Raw genomic sequence first — 11,762 nt, 5'->3', positions numbered from 1 at the left:
AGGTTCAGATCTGAAATCATGGCGCTCGGGCCCTGGTGACAAGCATTAAGCATGGCAAAGTAGTAGCAACATCAATTTCAGTACATAGTGGATACTAGGGATCAATCCCCGTCAAAAACTAATACTAGAGATCAATCCCCGTCAAAAACTAACTCGATTACATGATAGATCTCATCCAACTCATCACCGTCCAGCAAGCCTACAATGAGATTACTCACGAACGGTGAAGAGCATCATGGAATTGTCGATGAAGGAAGGTTGATGATGACGATGGCGACGATTTCCCCTCTCCGGAGCCCAAAACGGACTCTAGATCTGCCCTCCAGATGAAGAACAGGAGGTGGCGGCGCCTCCGTATCGTAAAACGCGATGAATCCATCTCTCTGATTTTTTTCCGTGCAAGACGGAATAAATAGAGCTGAGTTTGGAGGCGGCGGTGCCACGTGGGCCCCACAAGCCCTCACGGCGTGGCCTAGGGGGTGGCCGCGGCCTGTGGGCTTGTGGCCCACTGGCACACCTCCTCTGGTGGATCTTTGCGCAGGTATTTTTCATTTATTCCAGAAAAATTCTCCGTAAATTTCAGGACATTCCGAGAACTTTTATTTCTGCACAAAAACAACATCATGGCAATTCTGCTGAAAACAGCGTTAGTCCGGGTTAGTCCCATTCAAATCATCTAAATTAGAGTCCAAAACAAGGGCAAAAGAGTTCGGAAAAGTAGATACGACAGAAACGTATCAACTCCCCCAAGCTTAAAGCCTTGCTTGTCCTCAAGCAATTCAGTTGACAAACTGAAGGAGACAAAAGAAAAACTTTGACGAACTCTGTTTGATCTTGTTGTTGCAACTATGTCTAACTCATAACCAGAATTTCAGCAAGATCACAAGCAAACCACATAAGAAAATGACATCTAGGTCTCACGGTAAACTCATATCAATGGCACATTCAGCTAGCGAGCAAATAATAATAAGTCTCAAACGTCAACACTTCAATCAAAACAACATGAAGCAGTACGAATAGATGGTATATCGCTAGCTCTTTCTGAGACTGCAAAAGATAAATGCAGAGCACCTTCAAAGACCAAGGGCTGACTAAGCATTGTAATTCATGACAATCAAGATCCAGTCACAGTTATACTCAACACAGTTAAAAGCAAAGCATAAAAATGACAGAGGTGCTCTCTAATTGGTGCTTTTGTAAGAGGAGGTTGACTCAACAGGAACATAAATAGACAGGCCCTTCGCAGAGGGAAGCATTGATTTGCAGAGGTGCCAGAGCTCAAGCTTTGAAAACAGAGATAATAATTTTCGGTGGCATACTTTCATTGTCAACCCAATGACTAAGAGTTCTCAACATCTTCCACGCTACACATGCTATAGGCGGTTCCCAAACAGAAAAAGTAAAGTTTTGACTCCCCCACCACCAATCAATCACACTCAACGGTTAGCCGAATCCTCGGGTACCATCCATACCAACATCAATCCTGGGGGAGTTTTGTTTGCAATTATCTTTTCGATTTGAGTATGGAACTGGGAATTCCAATTACTGGCCCCTTTCTCATGAATGATAGTGAATAAACACATATCAAGGATAACACGCCTAGCATGGAAGATACCAATAGCTCCCTGTCACCACAAGAGAGGTTCGGGCATGCAAAACAGATTATTTCTTGAAGGTTTAGAGAGTGGCACATGCAAATTTACTTGGAACGGCAGGTAGATACCGCACATAGGTAGGTATGGTGGACTCATATGGCACAACTTTGGGTTTATGGAAGTGGATGCACAAGCAGTATTCCCGCTTAGTACAAGTGAAGTCTAGCAACAGACTGGGAAGCGACCAACTAGAGAGCGACAATAGTCATCAAAATGCATTGAGATTAACTAACATTGAGTGCAAGCATGAGCAGGACATAAATCACCATGAACATGAATATCATAGAGGCTATGTTGATTTTGTTTCAACTACATGCGTGAACATGCGCCAAGTCAAGCCACTTGAAACATTCAAAGGAGGATACCATCCTATCATACTACAACACAGTCATCTCAACATTCATGTGGGCATCCAAGTCAAAACATTATAAGCTCCTAGCTAAGTAAGCATGGCATAAGCAACTATGATCTCTAAGTTGTCATTGCAAACATTTTTCTCTCACAACAAAGCTGAAACAGGCACGATGAGCTAGTCATATTTACAAAAAAAATAGATTGAGTTCATACCAGCTTTTCCACGCTCAGTCACTTCATCATATATCGTCATTATTGCCTTTCACTTGCACGACCGAACGATGTGAACAATAATAAGCGTACTCGTGCATTGGACTACGCTGGAATCTGCACACAAACACAAAGGAGAAGACAAAGTAATATGGCTCTTTGAAAGCTAAACAGGTATGCATGCAAGAGCCACTAAACATTGTAACCAATATCTTCTACCTTGACCCAAAGAAAAAGAAAACTATCTACACGGGAAAGCTCCCGACAAGCAAAAGAAGAACAAGAAAATATTTTTGGTTTTTTCTCAAACTAGACAGACACATGAAAAGAAAACGAGAAAAAGAAAATAAACTAGCATGGATGATACAGTGGCAAAGTGTGAACACCGGCTAACAAAATGAAAGCATAAGCAAGAATGTAAAGTCGATGAGAACACGTACTCCCCCAAGCTTAGGCTTTTGGCCTAAGTTGGTCTAATCCCAAGGAGGGAAATAACTAGCTCCTGGGTACTTTTCCACGGGACGCTAAGACAGAAAACAGGGAAAACTAAACTAAATCTATAATTTTTCTTCTAAGCAACCTAAAGTGAAAGCTTGGAACAGAGGTTTGTGACTCCTCGATACATCCATCTCATGGTCATCGAAAGAAAATCCGTCAATGAGGTTGATCAAGTCTCCTCGACAAACCTTTTCGAATCGCAAAAGAGAAAGGAGAGTTTTCGAATAGTCACTAGGTCACCTCAATGGGGATGTGTATCTCCCCAATAAGCAAATCATACTTCGTCTTGACACAAGGAATAGGGCATTCAAAGCTCCCAATAAGAATCGATGAAGTTTTTTCGATAGCATTGATGCAATGTACTCGATATTGTTTCTTCGGAAAGTGCACCGTATGCTCATTACCGTTGACATGGAAAGTGACATTGCCTTTGTTGCAATCTATAATAGCCCCTGCAGTGTTTAAAAAGGGTCTTCCGAGGATGACCGTCATGGCATCGTCCTCGGGAATATCCAAGATAACAATGTTTGTTAAGATGGTGACGTTAGCAACCACAAGAGGCACATCCTCGCAAATGCCGATAGGGAATGCAGTTGATTTGTCGGCCATTTGCGGAGAGATTTTAGAGGGTGTCAACTTATCCAGTTCAAGTCTACGGTAAAAAGAGAGAGGCATAACACTAACACCGGCTCCAAGGTCGCATAACGCAGTTCTAACATAGTTGCCTTTAATGGAGCAAGGTATAGTGGGCACACCGGGATCACCTAGTTTCTTTGGAGTTCCACCCTTGAAGGTATAATTAGCAAGCATGGTGGAAATCTCAACCTCAGGTATCCTCCTCTTATTAGTCACAATATATTTCATGTACTTAGCATACGGAGATATCTTGAGCATATCCGTCAAATGAATTTGCAGAAAGACAGGTCTGATCATTTCAACGAATCGCTCATAATCCTCATCATCCTTTTTATTGGATGGTTTGGGAGGAAAGGGCATAGGTTTCTGAACCCATGGCTCCCTTTCTTTACCGTGCTTCCTAGCAGCGAAGTCATTCTTATCGTATCTCTTAGTCTTAGGCTGTGGGTTATCAAGATCAACACTAGGTTCAATCTCCACATCCTTATCATTGCTAGGTTGAGCATCATCATGAACATCACTATTGATATTATCATTAGGCTCATGTTCATCACCAGATTGTGTTTCAACATCAAAGACAGAGGCATCGTTTGGACTCTCAGGGGTAGCAACAACAAGGTTGCTAGCGTGCAGGTTCCTATCATCTTTCTTCTTATTTCTAGGATGACTAGGTGGATCAGTGCTAACTCCTTGAGAATCTTGTTCGGTTCTCTTCGGATGACCCTCACGATACAGAGGTTCCTGTGTCATTCTACCGCCTCTAGTGACGACTCTAATGGAATTGTCATTCAACTCATTGAGAAAGTCATTCTGAGCTTTAAGTACTTGTTCTACTTGAGTAGTAACCATAGAGGCATGTTTACTCAGAAGTTTAAGATCATTGACATTCCTGTACACACAAGCACTTAAATGACTAAGCATACGAGCATTCTGTTCCAATTGTCAGCTAACATAATCATTGAAACTATGTTGTTTGGCAACAAAGTTATCAAATTCATCCATGCATAAGGTAGAAGGTTTATCAGAAGGAATATCACTCTCATCAAACGTACGCAGAGAATTTACTTCTACTACCTGAATCGGGTTATCGAGACCATGGATCTCTTCGATAGGTGGTAGTTTTTTGACATCTTTAGATTTAATGCCTTTCTCTCGCATAGATTTCTTAGCTTCTTGCATTTCTTCAGGACTGAGGAATAGAATACCTCTTTTCTTCGGAGTTGGCTTAGGAGGTGGTTCGGGAATTGTCCAAGCATTCTCATTGCACAGGATGTTATTAAGTAGAATCTTAGCTTGTTCTACAGTTCGTTCCCTAAAAACACAACCAGAACAACTATCTAGGTGGTCTTTGGAAGCATCGGTAAGTCCATTATAGAAGATATCAAGTATTTCATTCTTCTCAAGAGGGTGATCAGGCAAAGCATTCAGTAGCTCGATGAGCCTCCCCCAAGCTTGTGGGAGACTCTCTTCTTCAGCTTGAGCAAAGTTGTATATTTCCTACAAGGCAGCTTGCTTCTTATGGGCAGGGAATTTTTTTCCAAAGAAGTAGTAGACCATATCTTGGGGGCTAGGCACACAACCAGGAGCAAGAGAAGTGAACCAAGTCTTAGCATCATCCTTTAGCGAGAAAGGAAACATCTTGAGGATATAGTAGTGGCGGATCTTTTCCTCACTAGTGAATAGGGTGGCTATATCGTGCAGTTTGGTAAGATGGGCTACAACCATTTCAGACTCATAACCGTGAAAAGGATCAGATTCGACCGGAGTGATTAACTCAAGGTCGACAAAGAATTCATAATCCTTATCGGTCACAAAGATAGGCGAAGTAGCAAACTTCGGGTCGTATTTCATCCTAGCGTTCAGAGATTTTTCTTTCCACTTGCACAGTAATTTCTCAACATCATAGCTATCCTTACACGCAAGAAAATCCTCAGCTATCTCTCCCTCCATAACATAACGTTCAGGCATAACAGGCAATACAGGTATAGTAGCAGGTTCTACTTCAATAGTATCAGCAGTTTCACAAGTATCATCACGTCTAGCAGCAACTCTAGCAATTTGTGCATCAAGGAATGCACCTAGTGGCAAAGCAGTATCAGGCATAGTATCATCAGGCATAGTATCAAGCATAGCATCATCATAAGCATCATGGGCAGTAGAAGTAGCATCATCAAGCACAGGTGACATATCAAGATTTCTAGCAGGAGGCGAAGTCGCAAACTTACTCAAAACTGAAGGTGAATCAAGTGCAGAACTAGATGGCAGACTATTCCTAACTGTTGTATCAATGGCGCCAGTAAATAGCACGTGGACGGGGAACTATTCTTCCCTGGCAACAGTGTTGGAGAAGTCTTGCAACAAGTAGTAGCAAAGTAACAGCAGTAGTGACAACAGTAGCAAGGAACAGCAGAGTAACAGTAGCAGCAAGTAACAGCAGAGTAACAGCAGTAGCAATAGTAGCAGCGACAAAGTAACGTAGCAAGGACAAGTATTACAAGACTCGTAGGCAGTGGATTGGTGATGGATGAGTATGACGGATGTGATTCATCATGTAACAGCTATAACACGGAGAGATAAGTAACTAGCTCCCGTTCATCAATCTAATGTAGGCATGTATTCCGTACGTAGTCATACGTGCTTAGGGAAAGAACTTGCATGACATCTATTGTCCATCCCTCCCGTGGCAATGGGGTCCTAATGGAAACTACTGGATATTAAGGTTCTCCTTTTAATAAAGAACCGGACCAACGCATTAACACTTGGTGAATACATGAACTCCTCATACTATGGTCATCTCCGGGAGTGGTTCCGGCTATTGTCACTCCGGGGTAGCCGGGTCATAACACATAGTAGGTGTCTACAACTTGCAAGATAGGATCTAAAACACACATATATTGGCGACAACATAATAGGTTCAGATCTGAAATCATGGCACTCGGGCCCTAGTGACAAGCATTAAGCATGGCAAAGTAGTAGCAACATCAATCTCAGAACATAGTGGATACTAGGGATCAATCCCCGTCAAAACTAACTCGATTACATGATAGATCTCATCCAACTCATCACTGTCCAGCAAGCCTACGATGAGATTACTCACGAACGGTGAAGAGCATCATGGAATTGTGGATGGAGGAAGGTTGATGATGATGATGGTGACGATTTCCCCTCTCCGGAGCCCAAAATGGACTCCAGATCTGCCCTCCAAATGAAGAACAGGAGGTGGCGGCACCTCCGTATCGTAAAACGCAATGAATCCTTCTCTCTGATTTTTTTTTCGGGCGAGACGGAATAAATAGAGCTGAGTATGGAAGCGGTGGTGCCACGTGGGCCCCACAAGCCCTCACGGCGCAGCCTAGGGGGGTGGCTGCGGCCTGTGGGCTTGTGGCCCACTGGCACACCTCCTCCGGTGGATCTTTGCGCGGGTATTTTTCATTTATTCCAGAAAAATTATCCGTAAATTTTCAGGACATTTCGAGAACTTTTATTTCTGCACAAAAACAACACCATGGCAATTCTGCTGAAAACAGCATTAGTACGGGTTAGTTCCATTCAAATCATGCAAATTAGAGTCCGAAACAAGGGCAAAAGAGTTCAGAAAAGTAGATACGACGGAGACGTATCAGGCCCAGATGTCCCCTTGCCTTATCCCTTTAGCTCACATAATCTCCTACCTCCAGAAACTTTTTCCTAGCACTCTCTTTCCCGTGTTCTTCCCCTAGAAAGTGAAATTTTTGATCTCTTTGCTCGGGACTCCGTTTCTGAAACTTTTTTGAGGGACTTGCTCCTTGGTATGTGACTCCTCCATCCCTCCAATTAGTTTTTGCTATAGTAGTTTATATTTTTCTTAAATTGCTTCACTTGGTGCTGTATAATATGAGCTTGCATGCTAAAATATTTGAGTTCCAAGTAGCATGAATGCTTCATATAGCGTCTAAGTACCCATTTGAGTAGTTGCTATCAATCTTGCAAAGTTTTATTGACATAATTTTTGTGGTCCAAATTTTTTAGAAATAGTGTGTAGGAAAATGAATTTCTTAAGGAGATGTTCCTCATGGAAGGGTTCTTCAAGCCGGAGTCCTAAGGGAGTTACAGGAAGGACTCCTGATAGCGACATCAACATTTCTTGCAACACGGAGGTTAGGCCGTGTGAATGGCCACATACACCCTTCATGAGTGAAGCTGGTTTTATTGAGGGATTCATGCAGTTTGTTGCGAACGTCGAGATAGCCAACTTCCTCACACATGACTATGACCAATATTATCTCCTCACTAATTCCTTCATTCAAAACTTTTATTTCATAAACACTCATGATGCCCCCAACGTACATTTTAATTTATATGCACCAACTTCTGAATTACCTCTAGATCGATTTTGCCAAATTTGATTGCTTCCCTCTGACGGGGAAGTGCATGATCCTAAGCTTGAGGAATTCGAGGCTTTCCTCCTCACCTTAACTGTGGGGGAAACTAGGGGAGTATCAAACTCCAGGGCCTCTAGTCTACATTTTCCTTCTCTGCATTATTTTTCTCTATTCGTAGGAAAATTCATAGATGCTATGGGGCAGGGTGGAGGTCTCAGTGCCCTGACCCTTGGTATTTTGCGTGGAACACTTTATAGTGATAACACTTACAGCTTACGAGATATTGTTGCACGCTGCTTGCATCTTAACCGAACTAGAGGCATGATTCATGGTGGTATTGCCACACGCCCGACTAAGAATTTTGAAGTGGCTATACGCCCCAATGATTATTTATAGCCTAGGTCTATCTCGACCACCAATCTATGATAGAACATCATTTCACTCATGCAGTTGATTTACCGTAAGGCATTCATTATAACTTAGTGTTCAGTGGGTTACTCACGATATTAATTTCCATGCTAGGAATGGGTACACCATCATGCCTTAGGATATAATTGCATATCGTAACGAGTTAGCTGCTACAGAGGCCGAGGCCCGGGACGGGGATGCTCGGGTGCCGCAGCAGAAATACTTTCCTAGACCTAACGGCTATTACTAGTGGTTATTTTCAAGCTAGAATAAAGCCTAAGATTGGGGGAGTATGTATTTCTCACTGACATTACATTCATGTTCACACACTTCATATAAATTGTTGGTGTTCATCCTCTTTGAAAAACTTTAGAAAATCCAAAAATATTTCTCGCTTCTTTTCGGTTTTTCTTTCCTGTTCAATTAGGTGTAGTATTAAAAGAAAACCAAAAAATATTTCTTCTTGCTTGTTGGGAGCTTTCCCGTGTAAATAGTTTTTCTTGTTCTTGTTTTCCCGTAGTTTATTCTGCTTGCTTAAGAAAAACAAAAACTCCAAAAATATTTCATCATGTTTCTCTCAATTTATTTTCCCATTTTTTGAGTTATAAAAGGAGAAGAGCACGATGAAAATGTTGAGTGGCTCCCACATACTTTGTTGATTCACCTAACGAAGAGTCAATATTACCATGTCTTTTCCTTTGTTTAAAACTACCTTGTAGATTCCACCTTAGTCCACGACATCCTTGCACTTTTATTATTATCACATCATCCGGTCGTGCAAGTGAAAGGCAATAATGATGATATTTGATGAAGTGATCGTGGCAAAGGAAACGGGTATGAACTCTTCTTGTTTTTCATTTTTGTAAATATGTTGGCTCATTCGATCTTGATTCAGTATATCATGAGTGAACATGTTTATGATAACAATTATAAATCATAGCTTTTCTTGCCATGCTTAAATAGCCAGGAGTTGATAATGATTTACCTTGTGTGTCAACATGCATTAAAATGGTTATGATGTGATATCGTAGTACGGTATTTCCCTCAGAGTAATTCGAGTGGTTTGACTTGGCCCATGTGCAAACATGTAGTTGATTCAAAACCAATGCAGCCTTCATGATGTTTCAATTGAGAGTGCTCATACCCTACTCATACTAATGTTCAATTTTAATTATTTTCAATGCATGTTCATGACCGTTGTTGCTCTCTAGCTTGTCGCTTCCCAACCTACTAAGCGGGAATGCTGCATGTGCATCCAATATCCCTAAATCGAGTTATTCCATGTGAGTCCACCATACCTACCGATACGCGGTATTACCCTGCCGTTACAAGTAAATTTTCATGTGCCACCTCTAAAAATTTCAAATAAACATCTATTTTGTGCACTCGTACCGCTCATGGAGCACTACAAGAAATAAGCTCGTTTTGTGACAAAAAATAATGACGACGGTTTTATTGGTCATAGATCTATGACTAAAATATACAAAAAGGTCATGAGGTATCTAAGAGGGTCCAAACCCTAGAAAATTTTGACCATCTCTATCAAGAAGGTCATAATCCCATTGCACAAAATGGTCACTGGCATGTGTATCTCTATATATGCCTGCATTGTAGGTCCTCCATGACAAAATTAAAAAGGTCATAGGCTTAAATAGAGGTGACTAGGCACACAACTTGACAATTTCGCCTATTTTTCTTCTATAGGTGTCGACAAGGCCCCAAAGTATAAGTACGTTGACATGTCGGAATTTATATTTTCTTGATTGCCCTCAATATTTTTGGGCACTCTTTCCTACCCAAAGCATTGCATCATGAAAAGATTTAGCTCCATTTGCCTATTAAATCATCCTCAACAAATTTCCAATTTTTTTGTTCAGCTAGAAGCTTTGTGAAGGAAGTACTAGCTAGGCATCTCCTAATGTGCTTAATTTTTTACCACATATTCTATATGCCCAAATCATAGCTCTCCACAAAATTTGGTCTCCATCTAACAATCCATATAAGCTCACAATCCAATCTTTGTTTCTCGTAATATTTTCAGTTTATGAAGCAACTATATTTTGTATTGCTTTATAATTTCTCGCAACTTATCAGGGCATGACACTGCCCATAAAATCTCCCTCCACCAAATTGTATCTCATTTTAATGTATCCTATTTTCCTCAATATTTTCCCCAATGTTTAGTTCAATAGAGAGCACTGTGAAGGAAGTATCATTTTCATGTATCCAAATGCTATGAAATTTGTATAGTGCTTTTATCTGCCCAATTTATCATCCTCATCAAAATTGCACATCAATCCAATCAACTATTTGAGCCCAACTTCAATTGTACATTTAATATGTCCTAGTATATTATAAAATTTATTTTGTCCAATTTTACAACAAATATATGGTAGGTCCTTCACACAAAAACTCATTTTGACCACTCGAAAAATGGAAAACGAAATTTTCATTAAAAAATGAAAGCTTTCGATGACATGATAGGTGCAACTACATCAATGACATGAAGCTTAATTTTGCAAAAAAAAATACTTGATATGTTCTTTACAAAAATACCTATTTCCAACACAATTACATAAACTTAATTCTCATTGATCATTCATTTGGGACACGGATCGATGACGTGGCAAACATCCTACCATCCATGCTCAACCATCACACATCCATCCATCCATCTATTCTAAACACCCTCCTCGCCACCACCGCACCCCACCTATCCACCCCACCCATCACCTCGCCAGACCCTCCTCGCCACCGCCGCCACCGCAACTGCTGCGGTCGATCCCGTTCGATTTCTGGGGCCGGAGGCAGCACCCAGCAACCCCACATGATCCGCTCGATCCGCTCTTCCATCTCCTTCGACCGGATCCGGTGGGCGCGTCCTCTTGTGACCATGCGTGACTCTCACATCCACTAGGGTTTGGGCCAACGCGTCGCCGGCTTGGCTCCGGCGTTGCTCCGGTGAGTCAGATCCCCTCTCTTCCCTCGTCACATCTCTCCTTCCTTCTCCTCCTCACCACATCCCCTCTTAAATCTTGTTGCCCAAGCACCGGAACGCGGTAGATGACAGGGTCTTACCCAGACGCCATGGAGTGGCTCGATCTGGTCATGCATGCTACTATGAGGCATGCAGATGGCGCCCTGATGGGAGAATAGCAGAGTCGTGGCAACTGTGACCTTGTCCTGATCCATAGCTAAGGAAATTGGGTTTCTTGTAGGGGCGGTGGCAGGCTAGTAAACGAGGAAACGAACAAAGGGGGTTGTCTCCTAGCTCTTGCTATGTTTCTTGGAGCTCCATTGACCACTACGGCTTCCTGAGCAGAGGAGATCGATGGGGGAGAAAGACAGGTCGGTGCTTGATGGGATGGAGTTCATGTACCCATTAGGAGGTAACCCCACCAATCTTTACTGTGTAGTTTAGGTTCGTGGATTTGCAAGTGATATCTGTCACGCTCCCAGATTTGGCCGATGCAGGACTGCCATGATGGTTATGTATTCTGAATTTTTCGACAGTATGCTTATGCGATGGTGCATTCTGATTTTTGTTTACAGTATGCTCATGCATTCTGATTCTTTTTTGTATTGGAGTGCTATTGGACGGTGTTAATGACTTGTTTCTGAATAAAAATGAAACTCCTCT

The sequence above is a fragment of the Hordeum vulgare genome, chromosome 4H (genome assembly GCF_904849725.1).
Source record: "Hordeum vulgare subsp. vulgare chromosome 4H, MorexV3_pseudomolecules_assembly, whole genome shotgun sequence".
Lineage (NCBI taxonomy): Eukaryota > Viridiplantae > Streptophyta > Magnoliopsida > Poales > Poaceae > Hordeum > Hordeum vulgare.
This window is presented reverse-complemented; position numbering follows the sequence as displayed.